Source organism: Dermacentor variabilis, unplaced genomic scaffold (assembly GCF_050947875.1).
Source record: "Dermacentor variabilis isolate Ectoservices unplaced genomic scaffold, ASM5094787v1 scaffold_12, whole genome shotgun sequence".
In the NCBI taxonomy this organism is placed as follows: Eukaryota; Metazoa; Arthropoda; class Arachnida; order Ixodida; family Ixodidae; genus Dermacentor; species Dermacentor variabilis.
The window spans coordinates 51,461,517-51,477,850 of record NW_027460280.1 but is presented as its reverse complement, the minus strand read 5'-3'; the positions used below and the strand labels follow the sequence as shown (position 1 = coordinate 51,477,850).

Genomic DNA, 16,334 nt, shown 5'->3' with positions numbered 1-16,334 from the left:
GCGCATGTTGCGCCAGACTGCACACCACCCTAAGCACTTGCTCCTTACCTATAGATCCACACAACTTCGAGTTGAGCTCGGATACTCGCAAGATGGACCGTTCGCCAAAGGAGATGAGGATGGAGTGAGCGAATTGTGCAAGAGACAACACGGGAGACGCACGGCGCTTGCTTGCAGAGGGAGCGAATCTTGACTGGCCCTCCCTCATGCGCGATAACGGAGACCTTTCAGCGGGCTTCTCGGATAAAATGGCTGAGATTGGTGCGTTATACGTGGTCACGTGTGCCACGCGGACGAAACTCATCCACGAGGGCTAGCCCACCCGCGAGCCTTCCCTGCTACCCAGTATAGAGACATTTGCCCCTGGTGCGGCGCCAAGCCCACCTTTATCACATTACATGGGGATGCGTTCAGAATCAACAATTCCTTCAAATAAAAGACCCGAGTGCGGAACAGCGGGAGAGGGTGCTCTCCAGCAGCGACCCGAAAGTCCAGCATGGACTAGTAAAGCACGCTCACCGAGTCATCATTATCATCATCAACCTGGTTACGCCCAGTGCAGGGCAAAGGCCTCTCCCATACTTCTCCAACAACCCCGGTCATGTACTAATTGTGGCCATGTCGTCCCTGCAATTTCTTAATCTCATCCACCCACCTAACTTTCTGCCGCCCCCTGCTACGCTTCCCTTCCCTTGGAATCCAGTCCGTAACCCTTAATGACCATCGGTTATCTTCCCTCCTTATTACATGTCCTGCCCATGCCCATTTCTTTTTCTTGATTTCAACTAAGATTTTATTAACTCGCGTTTGTTCCCTCACCCAATCTGCTCTTTTCTCATCCCTTAACGTTACACCCATCATTCTTCTTTCCATAGCTCGTTGCGTCGTCCTCAATTTAAGTAAAACCCTCTTCGTAAGCCTCCAGGTTTCTGCCCCGTAGGTGAGTGCTGGTAAGACACAGCTATTATACACTTTTCTCTTGAGCGATAATGGCAACCTGCTTAATGATGCCCACAAGATTGTCGTTCATTGCTTCAACACCAAGGTCCTCTTCCTGAGTTAAAGCAGAATACCTGTTCTGTAGCTTGATCTGGAATTCCTCTATGAAAGCTCGACACAAAAATTCAAGCATGAAAAAGTCTGAGCTTGTACATACTCTAAAATTTTCCCTCTTACCGCTAACTCATCGATCGGCTTCTTATGTACCAGTTTCTTCCGTTCCCTCCTCAGGTCTAGGCTAATTCGAGTTCTTACCATCCTATGGTCACTGCAGCGCACCTTGCTGAGCACGTCCATATCTTGTATGATGCCAGGGTTAGCGCAGAGTATGAAGTCTATTTCATTTCTAGTCTCGCCGTTCGGGCTCCTCCACGTCCACTTTCGGCTATCCCGCTTGCGGAAGAAGGTATTCATTATCCGCATATTATTCTGTTCCGCAAATTCTACTAATAACTTTCCCCTGCTATTCCTAGTGCCTATGCCATATTCCCCCACTGCCTTGTCTCCAGCCTGCATCTTGCCTACCTTGGCATTAAAGTCGCCCATTAGTATAGTGTATTTAGTTTTCACTCTGCCCATCGCCGATTCCACGTCTTCATAGAAGCTTTCGACTTCCTGGTCATCATGACTGGATGTAGGGGCGTAGACCTGTACAATCTTCATTTTGTACCTCTTATTAAGTTTCACAACAAGACCTGCCACCCTCTCGTTAATGCTATAGAATTCCTGTATGTTACCAGCTATATTCTTATTAACCAGGAATCCGACTCCTAGTTCTCTTCTCTCCGCTAAGCCCCGGTAGCACAGGACGTGCCCGCTTTTTAGCACTGTATATGCTTCTTTTGGCCTCCTAACTTCACTGAGCCCTATTATATCCCATTTACTGCCCTCTAATTCCTCCAATAGCACTGCTAGACTCGCCTCACTAGATAACGTTCTAGCGTTAAACGTTGCCAGGTTCATATTCCAATGGCGGCCTGTCCGGAGCCAGGGATTCTTAGCACCCTCTGCTGCGTCGCTGGTCTGACCGCCGCCGTGGTCAGTTGCTTCGCAGCTGCTGGGGACTGGGGGCCGGGGTTTGATTGTTGTGTTCATATAGGAGGCTCACCGAGTAGCCACCCTCAGTGGTGCCCTGGAATAGGGGCGTCGACCCTGCGCAGATGGGGAAGGAAACCGTGAAGACGGCCGACCACATCTGCCACCGCTAATTTCTAAGCAATCAGAGCAAATAAAGTTTTTCCTCCTCCTCCTCCTGCTACTTCGTATTCTGCTTCTTTTATTTTATTTTCTCTCCTTCCACATTTTCCCTTCTTCTTTTTTTTTCTTTTTAGTGCGCAGCGCTGACGGTCACGCGCCAGAGGCACGCGGCACTTGGACACGTGCGGCCGTTGCGGAACACTTGCAACTCCGAAATCCGGCATACTTTTGTTTTCCTTTAGTATACGACGGTATGCATGTTAAACCACGTACACGAATTCAATTTTAGGTCTTGTGTGTATATCACCATAGTTTAATGCGCCAGGCGGCAATTCACGTTAAGCGTGGCACAACTACAACGCATTTGATTGCATATATGGAGCATTTCATTGTTGCTTTGGTCGTCGTATATTTGTTTGGTGCGGCAGGCTGTGCCATTACGCGCCGCTGCATGACCTAACAGCTGCTGCCAAGGCCCACAGCTGTCAAGGTAAGAGCGCGCCCTGAGACGCGAAACCAAAGTGCGAGGCTGTGCCTTGGACCGTCGACTTGGCGCACTTGCGTATTAGGTTAGCGACAGCGGGGATCCTTCGGTTCGAAATAATTATGGCACGTGGACAAAGTGAACGGTGCACCCCTTCTTATTCGGGTCAGAGGTCGCCGACTTTAGATGCCAGACACCGTGACACAAGAGAACGTAAAGACGCGCGCCTTGCAGGAGTGCGGAGGCTCTGATTTGGATAAAGACGTTCTTCTTCCGCAGGTGCCTAGAGCCCGCTACGTCGCGGACGGTCGACCTGCCCGAGGTTCACCGTGACGCAGCAGCGCTTATCACGAATCCTGAGGGGCGACGGCGCGACCGCAGATAGTGCGCATGGTGCCACGGAGGAGCAGACGATAAGGGCAGCCGCATCAAGGGTTGACGACGCGAAGAAAAAAGAAAGTATCTTGCCCCATGGAGCGGCTGCGATAAAATAAAAAATAAAGAAAAGCCCTCTAGGAACCGAGTCCGCTGAATAGAGTCGGTCTATTTGCACGCACTGTTTGTAAACGTGGCAACGTAAGCGATCGAAAGGTCAGAAGTGGCGCCTGGATGGCGGAAGACTGGTGGGCTGGCTGATTCGGCGCCGCCGGGAGGGAACGCGATCGTGTTGTGTATGTACGTGTGCCGGTGATTATACGTCAAGCTCGATAAGGCCTTGCCACGACCACCATGCGGACCAATCCGAACAGTCGCGCGGGAACCATTGAGTGCATTTGCTCACGCTCAAGTGCGCCTTACGTGAAAAGAGTTTATGTCATAATTGTAGACACGTACTACTGGCTTCTCAACCACTATGAAAATTGAGTGAAGAATGCGGGTATGTGTGTTTGGGATTGTTGTTGTCCGGTAAAGAGTATAGGCCAACCACAAAGAGAAGAGTACCGTGGTGTGTGTGTATGTACAGCGATGGGCGTACGATGAAAGCGACGTGCGCGTGTTTGTGCCGTCTCTTTCTGCCCCGGTACTCAGCAGTTGAAAGCTGCCGTTAGCAGCACGTGCATCTGACGATCGCAACTGCGCAGATTACAGGGAACTTGCTCCTTACAACGTTCCCACGGAGAACAATCAAACGCGTGAGAGAGCACGATGAACACGACGCTCGATTGCTTCGCCGCTGCGCACAAGACATTTGATCTTGCGCTCGGAACCGAAGGCCCTTTACTACAGGCCGCTGTTTCTCACAGGTGGAGAACGTAATACGTGCCGGCACCAGACACTTACCCAAGACCGTATGCGCGTCTTTCTACGACGTTGGACTGCTTCCAGAGTATGCGGCTGCTTCTTGTCGCTGGTATAGGAGTGTCGGCCCGTTTTTACGCACGATTATTTAGCCTTCTAAATGCACTAACAGCCTCCACCCCACCTCGGCGTACTAGGTAAGAAAAAGAAATATGACGAGAAAGGATCTCGCCATATAAACGCACCATTTCTCACAAGACGTCTTAAGAATGCGGTTACGGTTCCCAGATCTTATGATGTTTTCCATAGTCTTCTTCTGTATATACTATCTCCTAAGTTAAACTTTAATGGGAAGGAACGAAGCAAGAGTGTAGTTGTGTAGGGTTTATGTATAGACACCCATCTGGGCCCTGTAATGGCTACAATCAACGCTTCACGTTTGCCCGCCGTGGATCCTTAGTGGCTTTGGCGTTGCTAAGCACGAGGTCGCGGGATCAAATCGCGGCCGCATTTGCGATGGGTGCCGAAATGCAAGAAACGCCCGTGTATACCGTGCATTGGGTGCACGTCGAAGAACCCCGCGTGGTCAAAACTAATGCGGAGTCCCCCACTTCGGCGTGCCTCGTAATCAGATCGTGCTTTTGGCACGTGGAACACTACGTCGCCGCACACACCCATCGAGAGATCCTCACCGCGCCGCGTCTCGTATCTCGATCAGTGGCCGCGCGCCGCTGGGGAAACGCCGGCCTTGGCACGCTTCCGGCGATCCGGAGTGCCTCAAGGTCCTCCAGTGAGACACCTCAGCTCGGAGCGCTTTTCTGGGCTCGCAGTCAATCAGTGCTGATCGATTGGCTGGCGCGCCAGGCCGGTCCTGCGTCGAGCAGGTATATGGGATGTACAGCCGACGCGAGGAATCGCGTTTCTCGGCGGGTACCACCAGTGCGTCTCAGGGTCACGGTAGTACGCGTCGAATTCTCGAGCGCTGTCACTTCCTTTTTCGTCGAACATAGCTTTACTTGGTTCCCGCGGTTGACCTCGGCTCGCAGACGAGGCCGCTCGCCATAGGGACTGAACTACCGTAATGTTCCCTAGCTATGTACGCCCCAGCTTCGTTTATTTCTGTTATTTTTTCTTCCGTTATGTTTTTTTTTATTATTATTAAAGAAGGATGCAGAAGTGCGACAGGCCCTGTCGCTGCCTGGTTGTGCTTGCCACTAACCTCATGCAACGCGTAAGTAATGAGATGGTAAAAAACAAATTGCTTCCTGTCGTAGGGAAAAAAAAAATGTGACCGAACTTGTACATTTACAAAAGCCCAGTGGTGACAGTATGAGGATCGTATAGCTGACGGTAGCCCATACATGCACTCGTATGCCTGAGAGTAATATAACGTGTGAAAAACGCACGAGTCTTTAATTGTCGTAGGTACAAGTTCGAGAGACCGCCATAGGAACAGGCAGTCGGTGAAACGAAGCAGAAGGGAAAGGCTTAAGAGGCACTGGCTTGCAAGGAATTTTGTGGCAATACTGAGCGTAGGGTTTTCCGAAGAAGCTGGTCCTCGAGCACATTTCGCGAAGGAGCGAAAAAAGTGAACATTACCAGTGTCATTACATCACTCACAAGGAAGCTATGGCAGTAAATTTTTTTCGCAATTACCGATGGCGCAGTCCGATTATTACACACACATTAGCGAGCAAGGCTTATTCTGATTATTCTGACACTGAACATATGGACGACCTTTACTAGAGTGATGTAGTGAAGGAAAGCATGTAGCGTTAAGTGGTGTAAAAAGCAATACCTTCGCACAGTACATAGCCGGATGATGCAATGCTACCTGGTGAGTTCACGTGCGCACATTCTTTGAGAGAGAAGTTCGGTTATCACTTGCTTGGCTTTAACACCCCATAACCAATTAGTGAATACTTCCCCTCCTTTTTAGGCAGGCACCACACCAATCCCTAATGGAATTCGCTACACAAACAGAATATATATATATATATATATATATATATATATATATATATATATATATGTACACGAAGGTAGCTTCAGAAACGTTAAAATATTTGGCGGAAGAAGTGTTTCAACCGATGCAAAATAAAGGGAGCCAGTAAACCGTCTCGAAAGCTATGCAGCTTCTCGCACTCAGTTTCGTGCTGAACGCGAAAAGCATATGCGCATTTCTGAGATATCTTAGTAGATCAGGGACACGTCATTTTACATGCAGTCATGCCCACGACATTTTGTACGAAATCAGTTCTCGGAAATAAAGTGACGCGAAGCATCGAGGAGTATCCCTCCTGGTTACTGCTAGTGCTAGCTGGTATGCAGATTCCCGCGCATGCCTCTTGACGCTTCAGCGAGCAGTGGAGGCGTGTCCCACACCGAGTTGCATCAGGACGGCGCGGCGGCCGACATGCAAGGCGAGATAGACGAAAACGCGGAGCCTGCGGAGAACAGTCCAGCCAGAGAAGGGGCTCGGGGCAGGATTCGGTAATTCTGCTCCCCAGACAGGCGGTCAAGGTCGCCGCCATCCAGGCATCTGGTGCGAGAAGCTCCAGATGGTCGGCATACCGGGCTCTATTAGTCATCCGGACACGCTGTGAGAAATGTGCATGAAGACCTTGAACACCTCGCACGTTCGGAGCGCCCGAAAGGCGAGGCCAACCCTTCTGCAGTCGTCGCCTGGGGCTGCCGGAGTAAGCAGCCGCAAATTTACGGCCGCCCTCGCTTCCGCATGGCAACGAGGAGCCGCACTACGCCAGCGCCGGTGACGTCTGTTCGCGGCACTGCGAGGTGCTGCCATTCCAGCAGCGTGCGGTTTGTCTGGTTTCGGCGACTTTGGGCAAGGACAGATCCAATTTGCTGATAAGTGTCCATCCTTAGTGCTGATACCACAGATAAGACCTCCCGAGTCGGCACATGCCGCCCTGTCGGCGAGCGAGTGGCATTTTATCCAGCACTAGCTGCTCAATAGGGTACCGCCGTCTCGTTATTGATTATTTTTGTCATGTGGTTGAAGACACGCCACATTTACCAGGATGGTATACACAATGAGGCGTCACAGTGCGGAGAGACCGGCCCCAGACATAGCAAAAATGCGACTACTATACATATATATATATATATATATATATATATATATATATATATATATATATATATATATATATATATATATATATATATATATATATATATATTCGTTCACAACACAACACATTGCCAGAAAAATTACGATGGCAATCGCATTGCTGGGGCAATGAATTACCCGAGCCCTTCTCTAGCGGTGCCGATATCAAGAGTCTTGAATCATCTCTCCGTACATGCCCGAAACTTGCCCGTATTTCTTGCGGCTGTCGCTATTCCAAGATAACGTAGCTGAGATGAAAGCTCACATGCCTTATCTTCATTGTTACACTCTTCCTTGACATCTCGCATCGACACTCTGGTATCACGAAGTGTGAGTCACTGTCAATGTAAATAATTAGACAACGGCTGAAGCTACCTGATGTCTTGCCTCTGTCCGTTCAGCAAAGCTGTTTTATTGCTTCTGATAACGGGTCTCGTTATACGGAACCGAACGTTATATATCATATCACGTATAAACGGATATATATATATATATATATATATATATATATATATATATATATATATATATATATATATATATATATATATATATATATATATGCGTGCTCCTGCGGGGCGGCGGTCCCCCAGACAGAGTACTCGCATCTGATGGGGTGCACCCCAGCTGCGAGGGGGTGGCCATCATTGCCAGTCACCTGAGTGGCGGCGGACGGTCGCATGGATCTTGGCGTGATCACACCTCGAATGGTTACGCCGCGCCCGCGCGGCGGGGCTCACCATCCCGTCCGGGCGATGCCCAAGCTGCCCCCTGTGACGGGTCGGACCAACACGCTGCACGTGCCCGGAGCTCCGGCACGACCAGGGGCGCCGGTTGCCGAGAGGGCAGCGGACACCGCGAAGATCGCCCCACCTACGCCGAGGCTGTCGGCTGCGCAGCGCCAACGCCGAGAGATTGACTGGCCAACACTTCAAGTACGGCGCGATCCGGCACCTTTCGGTCCCGAGAGTTCATTACGTTGCGTAAAAACAATTGACAAGAGGGTGCCCTTTGAGATGCATGCCTCTAATATGAATAAATGTTTAGCCTCGGGCGTCGCACCGAAGGGTCTTTAGGTAAAACAGAAGCTGGCAATGGATACCTTTGACGAAAAAGAAAGAGAGCAGTGGAAGGCTATACTACGGGAGGCCTCGCTTGGGCTCACTCGGCTGAAATTAAATACTTGTTCTGTTTATCTTGTAGCACCACTCAAGTTCTTTACGTTTGAAAGGCAGCCTGAAGAATGTCTGTTTGCCTACTACATATATATATATATATATCCGTGTGTGTGTGTGTGTGTGTGTGTGTGTGTGTGTGTGTGTGTGTGTGGTTGAAATGTGTGGTGCCACGTATTTGTCACTGAACCGTCGCGGCACCATTAGTGCTGTAACACAAGTAGGTGCTCTGCCCCTAAAAAAAAGTGACGGAGCAATATTTACTGCTCCACTTCTGAATAACCGCGCTAGGCATTTCAAATGAATGCCGACTCAAGAAAGTATAGCCTTTGTCAAAAACCTGCAGAACATGAGCGGTTTCGGGAGTATTACGACTGCGCGTGAGCTAAACCGACTGCAGACTTTGTAGCGGACCCACAGCAAGCACATCGCGAGAATCCGTGAGCTCTGGCCTGTGAAGATATCTGTCGTCTTCACCATGCGTACTCTTACAGACCCAAGCTATGGTTCCTGCAGGGCTCCACCACTTCGCTCGATAGCACGTTTTTCTTGCGCGTGGTGGCTTTCCACGCAACTCGCCACGGTGGCAAGTGGTTGTGGCGTTCAGCTGCTGAGCGCGAGGTCGTGTGTCCGATTCTCTGCCGCGGCGACCGCATTCCGAAGGGGGAGAATCGCAAGAAAGCTCGTCTACGCAGATAAAGGTGCACTTTAAACGACCAAGGATGGTCGAAATTAATCCGTGGCCCTACGCTACAGCCGCACAGTTTCGGAGCATTAAATCTCACAATTTGATTGAATCTTGCTCTCGGCCACTCGCCGGCTCGCGAAAATAACTCAGACCTAGCTCTCAGAGATGCTCTGTCGCTCGTTGATCACAGAGTAAAGCCAGGACGCAGGCCGCACGTAACGCTATACTGTATCGGACACGGCGAGCACTGCTCGTAATAACTGCGGAAAAAACGGGATGGTGCCAACGACGGCCGCGTCGCCACAGCCTCAGCAGCTGTCAGGTTCAACGGCACTTGTGTTTCAGAATTAAGCGCAGAGGGTGTCGCGCTCCCACTGAACCATCGGCGAGCGCGTAGCGTGACTAATAATCATCGCCCCCGACGTGCAAGGTAGAAAGTGTAAGGAAGGTTGCCCGAAGCTACAGCTGTGTTCTGCCCAGTGATTAAGTGCTATCGTCGCGAAGGAAAACGCCTTTTCGTAACCGCACGCCCTTTACTTGGCGTCGTCCGAAGGGCCGTCTTTTTCTGCCTTGCAAAAGGGCCGCTAGCTGACTCTCGCAACACCCACTAATCGTGTTGAGGCCGGGATGCGCTACGCGTGTGACAAGAAAGCGCTCGCCTGCGCACAATGCGCGGTATGCGCTTATCGCGGGGACTCGTGGGTGCGCCGTGCTGACGTCACAAGAACCGGAGGAGAGAACAGGTCCCGGACCTTCAGTAGTTGTTGCGACACTACGCGCATACGGTTCGTGGTTTCGCACGTACTCTGGCCTGGAGAGGACAACTCATTCAAGCCGGACTCCCGATAGGATTGCGGACGCCCTGGAGGCTTTTGATATCGGGGCTAAGGCAAACAGAGCTGAAAATGGAAAAGCCTGCGGCATCGCCGCAAGCGAGCGTACGCGGTGTGTTCAAAGGAGGGAAATGATACATTACAGAGGCGAGAAGTGGAGGAGGCGGAGGTAGAATACGCTAAAAGCGGTGTGGCCCTGCATTTCGTGGTTGCGCTGCCGTCGGCGCTAAGGCTATCTGATAAGCCTCGGTAATGGAGAAGCCCAGAAAGCTTCCGGCCAGGCGCGCGCGAGAAACCGACAGTGCAATGACGCAACTTCCGGAAGAGAAAGTGATATCAGAACGAACAGGCACGCCTCCTGATCTCGCTTGGCTAATGTCGCCTATGATAGCCGCATTCCTCTTACGTACGTCTCTCCCACTCCTTCACTGCTCTCCTCACTGCAGAGTTGGCTTCTTCCAGATGGCGTACATGTGACTTTGCTTTATTTTGTTGTCATTCCAATAGCAGTCGGTGTGCAACGAATGCAGTACTACAGAAAAATATTCTGAGCCCACATGTGTGTAAAATGATTAAGCTTCCTAGAAAAATTACTTGAAGGAACTCTGGCGCTGCGATATATCAGTTACCGTGGGAATGGCTACGTTCTTGTGGAGATAATTATTACGCCTTGTCTTTCTATATTTTCAAGCAATCATGTTTTTTATAACGCATGAAGACGACAAGGCTCCGCGGAATTCGCATCATTGCAAATTGTTGCGTTTATAACGCTATATTTTGTTGAAAGTGATCAATTCGCCGAGTCACAAAACCATTTGAAGCCACAAAGACGAAGTTTAGTCAAATTCATGATCCGCCCATCATTCTCATGCTGGCAGAAAACCGCCTTACTTTCGGCACCCGTAAACACTAGTGCCAGAGTTCCCTCTAGTAAATTTTGTAAGAAGCTCCCAGTGTGAACAAAACGTTCTCAACTCCAGCCTCTATTCAGCTAGACTCTTGCCTCCAAAAAGAAAACAAAATGCAGATTCACCGAAGTGTTTCGGAAAGTTAAAACGGCCAGTCGAGAAGCACCACCGACGTCTTGGCAATTTACGTCAGCTCCTGAAGCAACGAAGAAATAAAGTCAACATATGATAGGAAACACCTACGTAATCGTCCATAAAAATTACCGCGACGAAATTTATGCAGTGTCATCGAATATGCAGAGCAGAAGCGTACTACCGAGGTGACTATCGCTTTATGATCGCTATCATATATATGACGCGTGGCTGGAAAGGTTCTTGGCCAATGTGAGGTCTACACACGGCAGATGACGCGTCGCGGGCACACTGATGTTTGTGTAACATTGAATGCCGAACCTTTCCAAGAGAAACGCTACGAGGCACTTTCCGCCTCGCCGAGACACGTCTATGTTGAAATCCCCCACAATTACGATGGCAGTGGAGTCGGTACGGGTAGGGGTGATGCGACCAACGATGCATACGCTTGGCGTTTGCGGCACCATCTTCGTCTTACATGCACGCCGTCGCCGCGCACATTCTCGCTTCTACTCACGACGGTGTTCTTCGTAGGCGCGCTGTTATTCCGCAGTCCACACCGCACGCGGCCTACCCATTGCACGGGTGGAATAATAATAATAATAATATTTGGGGTTTTACGTGCCAAAACCACTTTCTGATTATGAGGCACGCCGTAGTGGAGGACTCCGGAAATTTTGACCACCTGGGGTTCTTTAACGTGCACCTAAATCTAAGCACACGGGTGTTTTCGCATTTCGCCCCCATCGAGATGCGGCCGCCGTGGCCGGGATTCGATCCTGCGACCTCGTGCTCAGCAGCCCAACACCATAGCCACTGAGCAACCACGGCGGGTAGCACGGGTGGAAGGGAACTGAGATAAGCTTATGTGGTTTGCCTATGGAGCCCGCGACGTCAAACCGCAATCCATACTAAACAGTGTCTGTTCCGGTTTTACTTATTTTATTACGATATATTTTCTATCACAATACGTTTTGACATTTCTCGTGATTAAACACAGCTGGGACATAACCTGCAATACGCTTTTGCTTTAAGCTTTAGCTCTCGGGTGGCCGGCATCTTTTTTGCCTGCGCACAAAAAACGCCAGAACCTAGCGTATAGAAGCTGGGCTATAACAATAAGGAAAAAAAAAAAGAAAATACATTTGGATCACATATTAGAGAGTTTTAGAATAGGGGCCCCAAACGTTTTGGGGCCCCAAAGAAATAGCGTCGAAGCCACTGCGCAGGCGCAAGACGCAAACTCCGTTTGAGTTTTGCGTTGGGAACGCTATTTCACCGATTTAGCGGGAGCCCAAATAGCGGCCCCAAAAGCTTTGCGTCGGAAAACATGGTGGCACCCATCGAAGCTACGGCTGTAACCTAGCACAAAACTGGGCTCGATTCGCGGTAACGCGTGAAGTTCGCAAGCTAAGAGAAGTGAGTGCTGTTATCGCTTTCTCTAACTAGCGTGTGTTATGAAGATTGACTCATTAGACGCCGCTGATTTTGAATTCGATTGTGGATTTTATGGCTCGTAGGCCTAACACGGCTAAGCTTGGCTGGTGAAGGCTAGTAAAGTTGGTTTGCTCAAAACTAAGCGCAACTAATTGTTTGCTGCTTACAGAGAATAACCTCTAAATTGTAATTAAACGCGAATACACGCAAGTAAAAATTATTATTCCTATCATAAAATGGTATAATTTATTTAATTATTTCTAATAGTTTTTCTTTGACGCCGTAGTGGCGCTGTCAGCGCAAGACGCTGTCCGCAAACGTCAAACCCTATTCTAAAGCTCTTCATTCCTACGTGCCCCAACGCTAACACCCGCAAAGCTCTTTGGGGCCCCAAACTATTGGGGCCCCTATTCTAGAACTCCCTATTCTCAGCAACTGGGAAGTGATTCTCACGCGGCGCAGGCCGGTTGCTCGGATCATGTCGGCGAGGCCGTTTCTTTTACAGTACGGCGCATGATGAAAAATTGCATCATCTTCGGCCGCATTCACGGCCCCTAGTAGAGAGGAAGCACCGCTGGGAAGGAGAGGGGGTTGCAGGCGAGGAGGGGCTGAGTGCATTTCCGGGGGCGATGGAGGGTTCCAGAAATTGAACTACATTCGGCACGCACTGCCATGGGGCGGGACAGTGGCGAGGGAAACGCAAGGAGATAATCTGCAGAGGAGCTTGGCGTACAGAAAGTCAAGTATGGCTGGCCTTCGTGCAAAAGACAAAATAGAAAAAAAGCACATAAAAAAGAGCAGCATAGAGCAAATTGCATCACCCGAATGCATTTCACTGCAATAAACTGGATACGTTTTTCTTCATTGAAGTCGCAGCAACAGGCGTAGCACGTTAGTTTCGAACTTTGTGAAACCTCCTAAACAATATTCTATAATATCTTGACCAACTTTGAGAACAAGAAAGAATATTCTGTGCTGAGTACATTTTAATGCTGGAAATATTACGGATGCCTTCCTAGAAATTAGTACACGGGTTTTAAAAACGATCTATCTGTGGCTCCATCCGGATCCAACAGTACTTAGCGAAGCTCCTTGCCACGAAACCCCCCCATCAACGGGGTAAAGCATTCGCTACCCAATATTTGGATATCAGTATGACTGTTGCTAGCGTTGGACGCAAGAGTTTTATGAGGAGCTAGCCGGATGCCATAGAGGAGATATCGCTCGGCTCCTTGTAAGAACAAGTCCGCTGAACGGTCTTGAAGACAAATTATCTGCCACTCAGCGCGCACGAACAAGCAGAAAAACAAATTTTGTCACAGATATCTGGGTAACCTCATAACACTACGGCATTACATGCAGTTGCACTCTCTGGACTTCGTTCTTGGTGTCCACGTGAGATAAAACGTGTTGATTCCGGAGTCAAAATAACAGAGAGCTTTAGATTATGGGGAACGCAAGCGTTGAGGCCCCCTAGCGCTTGGGGCCACGATATACTGCGCAGATCCTTACGTAGGGGCCCGCGCATGCGCAGTACCGTGGCCCCAAGCGCTAGCAGGCCCCAACGCTTGCGTCCCCCATAATCTAAGGCTCTCTAATCAAATACGCGGGCGGGCCCATCCTGGTACCATGCAGTACACGACACGTGTCCTCCTAAGGGTTTTAATGCGATTTCTGCAATGCATTGAAAAACGTAGGTGGGCCGGTTCTGGTACAAAAGTATGGATAAACTGGCAAGTTGGTTGACATTCGCCTTGAGGAGCTTTTGAAGCGCAAGAAAAAGGCGAAAAAGAAAGTGGGTTCTGTGTGTTTTCGTCCCCTTTGTTGCGCTTCAAAAAACTTCTCAAGGTGATTCTCAGTGTACTACATGTCTTTGCAAGGGTTTTAATGCGACAGCATTATATAGATCAAAGCCTGTCTTGCGGCGATGTAGAGAGGTATGTCGTCGGCGGGACCAGCGTTGGGTGAGAGTGACGGCTGGAGAAAGCAGGAGCAGCGGAGTGGTGTGACGTAGAGCAGAACGTGACAGGGATGGGCAGGTGTGCGGCTGTGTTGCACAATGGCCTCACCAATCTGCTCTTTGTGAGAGTGCTTAGAATAAAACCACGTTCGATGGATAATTATCGACTGATAGGAGATCAAAATGCTAACGCATTACAGTCATTGAGGTGTAGCATGAGAACCTGTGAGCTTTCTGCCTTTGGTAGGTGTTTGACGCAGGATTGAATTGAATTTCATTTCATTGAAAGTTCTAAGCTTCTTAAGGCCACGGGGTGCCTGACGGAAATCCCTGCCCCGCATACTGATGATGGTGGACCAGCCTGAGCCACGCTGCTAGCGTGACTGAGAGAGACCCAACATATTCAGGAAGCTTTTATATAGTCTTCGTCAAAGTTCACGGGATCGTCGCAATCACCGGCGCTTGGTGGGATGATCTCGAGGCAATGCAACGTTTTCCAGAGTGAAAAATCCAGCCTTTCTCAGTGGCAAAGGGCTGTTGAGGCTGACACATTTTTCATTTGTTACCTTTGCAGTTTTGACATAATCCGTACCTAGAACGTATTCATGGAGCCGCACATTTTACCATAAGTTTGAGCATTTTTTTACTGATATGATTCTTGGTCTAAGAATACACTGAACACATATATGCACGAGTGAGGGTTTTATTCCGTGATATATTGACTTCCCCACCATAATTTATGGTGAAGAACGCATGCTGCATCTACGGGCGCATAAACGTGTGGTTAAGGCTGGTGCTGATAAGGCCTTGGCCCCATTCTTGCTATCTCAGCTATGGGCATTCAAAGAAACGTGTGCAGGGGCTGCGGCAAATGTGACAAAACTGTCTCAATCGTTTTCTGCTGTCTCAACCAAATGCTACGTTTCTTTCTTGCATCGCGGGCTCAGTTATTCAAAAATCGCTTTCAGATAAGCGGACCTACTTCTCAGGCAACTTTGATATAAGGCAATTTTTATCCAGCGACGACAGCGGCGCAAATGAAACAAGAACCCTGACAAATATGAAAAGAAAAATATTTGCTCGGTGGCATTGTGGAACCTGAACTATTTCAAGCATGCACTCGACGTGATTTAGCGGAAAGGTGAGATCTGCTTGCCAAGAAATTTATTTGATTTGTGTTCTAAGCCTTTCTAATTAATGCTTTCGTGATCTGTTTAATTATTCAATCTCTACCATTAAAGTTGACTGCATCAAACTGGGAAAAAATATCTTTGCGTTGCAGGAATCATTCCGAGTACAAGTAAGTGACAGTTTTACTGCGGTATTAACCACAGGGCTCCGCCAAACAAACTACGTATCACGTTTTACACTAGGGCACACCAAACAGGTGAAGTGCCCCTGTTTTATTTATATTTTCCGCCTCAAAGAGAGCACGCTACGCAGCTATGGAGTTATACGGCGGAACACATGATCGCGGTGTTCGATAACCATCCGCGGCGGCCGTACTCATATGGGAGAGGGATGCGGAAGCGCCCGTGCACTAAGATTTTAGCGCATGTTCGGGAACCACAGGTGGTCAGATCAATCCCTAGTAGCCTTTCGCAACGACGCCATTCATAGCCCAGATGCACGAGCGGTAAGGCGTTTAAAACTCTGTCATTCAATCTCTCTCGAACGCGGTAGAGTGGCTTCCTTTCAGTGCATCTTGTTGCACAGGCGAAGTTAGATCCATTGACACCACTAAATATCTACTAAATGTTCCTTTAAAAAGTCAGCTTCTTTAACATAACTTGGGGAAAATCTTGAGTGGGAATCTCGGTTTGAGCTGGTTTCGTAGCTTTCAGTGTGTCGTCGGCAACAGATTGAATGAGCGCGTGGATTAAGTCTGCTTAGGTTGCTTCTGCACTGTTTCTAATTGCTGCATTTCGAGCAATACTTAAGGAGTCAAAATTTAGCAATCTTAACGAGCCTTGCCAATCTTTCCCACGACATACAACCTAGAATAACCATAATTGAAAACACAGAAGTTCTCGAAACATCATCATCTTTTCTAGCTACCCGCAACGCCGAAAGCACAATTTATCCGAATGCTGTATAGTATGCAACTAAAGCAACATCAGGAATCTGCACGTCGTTTAGCAGAGCGATG

General features: G+C 49.0%; 1 protein-coding gene across 3 annotated transcripts in view; it reads right to left on the bottom strand.

Moving 5' to 3' along the window:
• The window catches only part of ImpL2 (Ecdysone-inducible gene L2), a 122,373-nt gene that overhangs the window by 13,077 nt on the left and 92,962 nt on the right, over positions 1 to 16,334 (bottom strand). The window contains exon 1 of one of the 3 annotated variants that reach the window (XM_075677025.1): positions 49 to 185. The exons of the other annotated variants lie outside the window; for them this stretch is intronic. The gene's annotated coding sequence lies outside the window, so the exon portion shown is untranslated. Of the gene's footprint in view, positions 1 to 48; positions 186 to 16,334 lie in introns of those variants that run through there. 3 annotated transcript variants of the gene reach the window in all.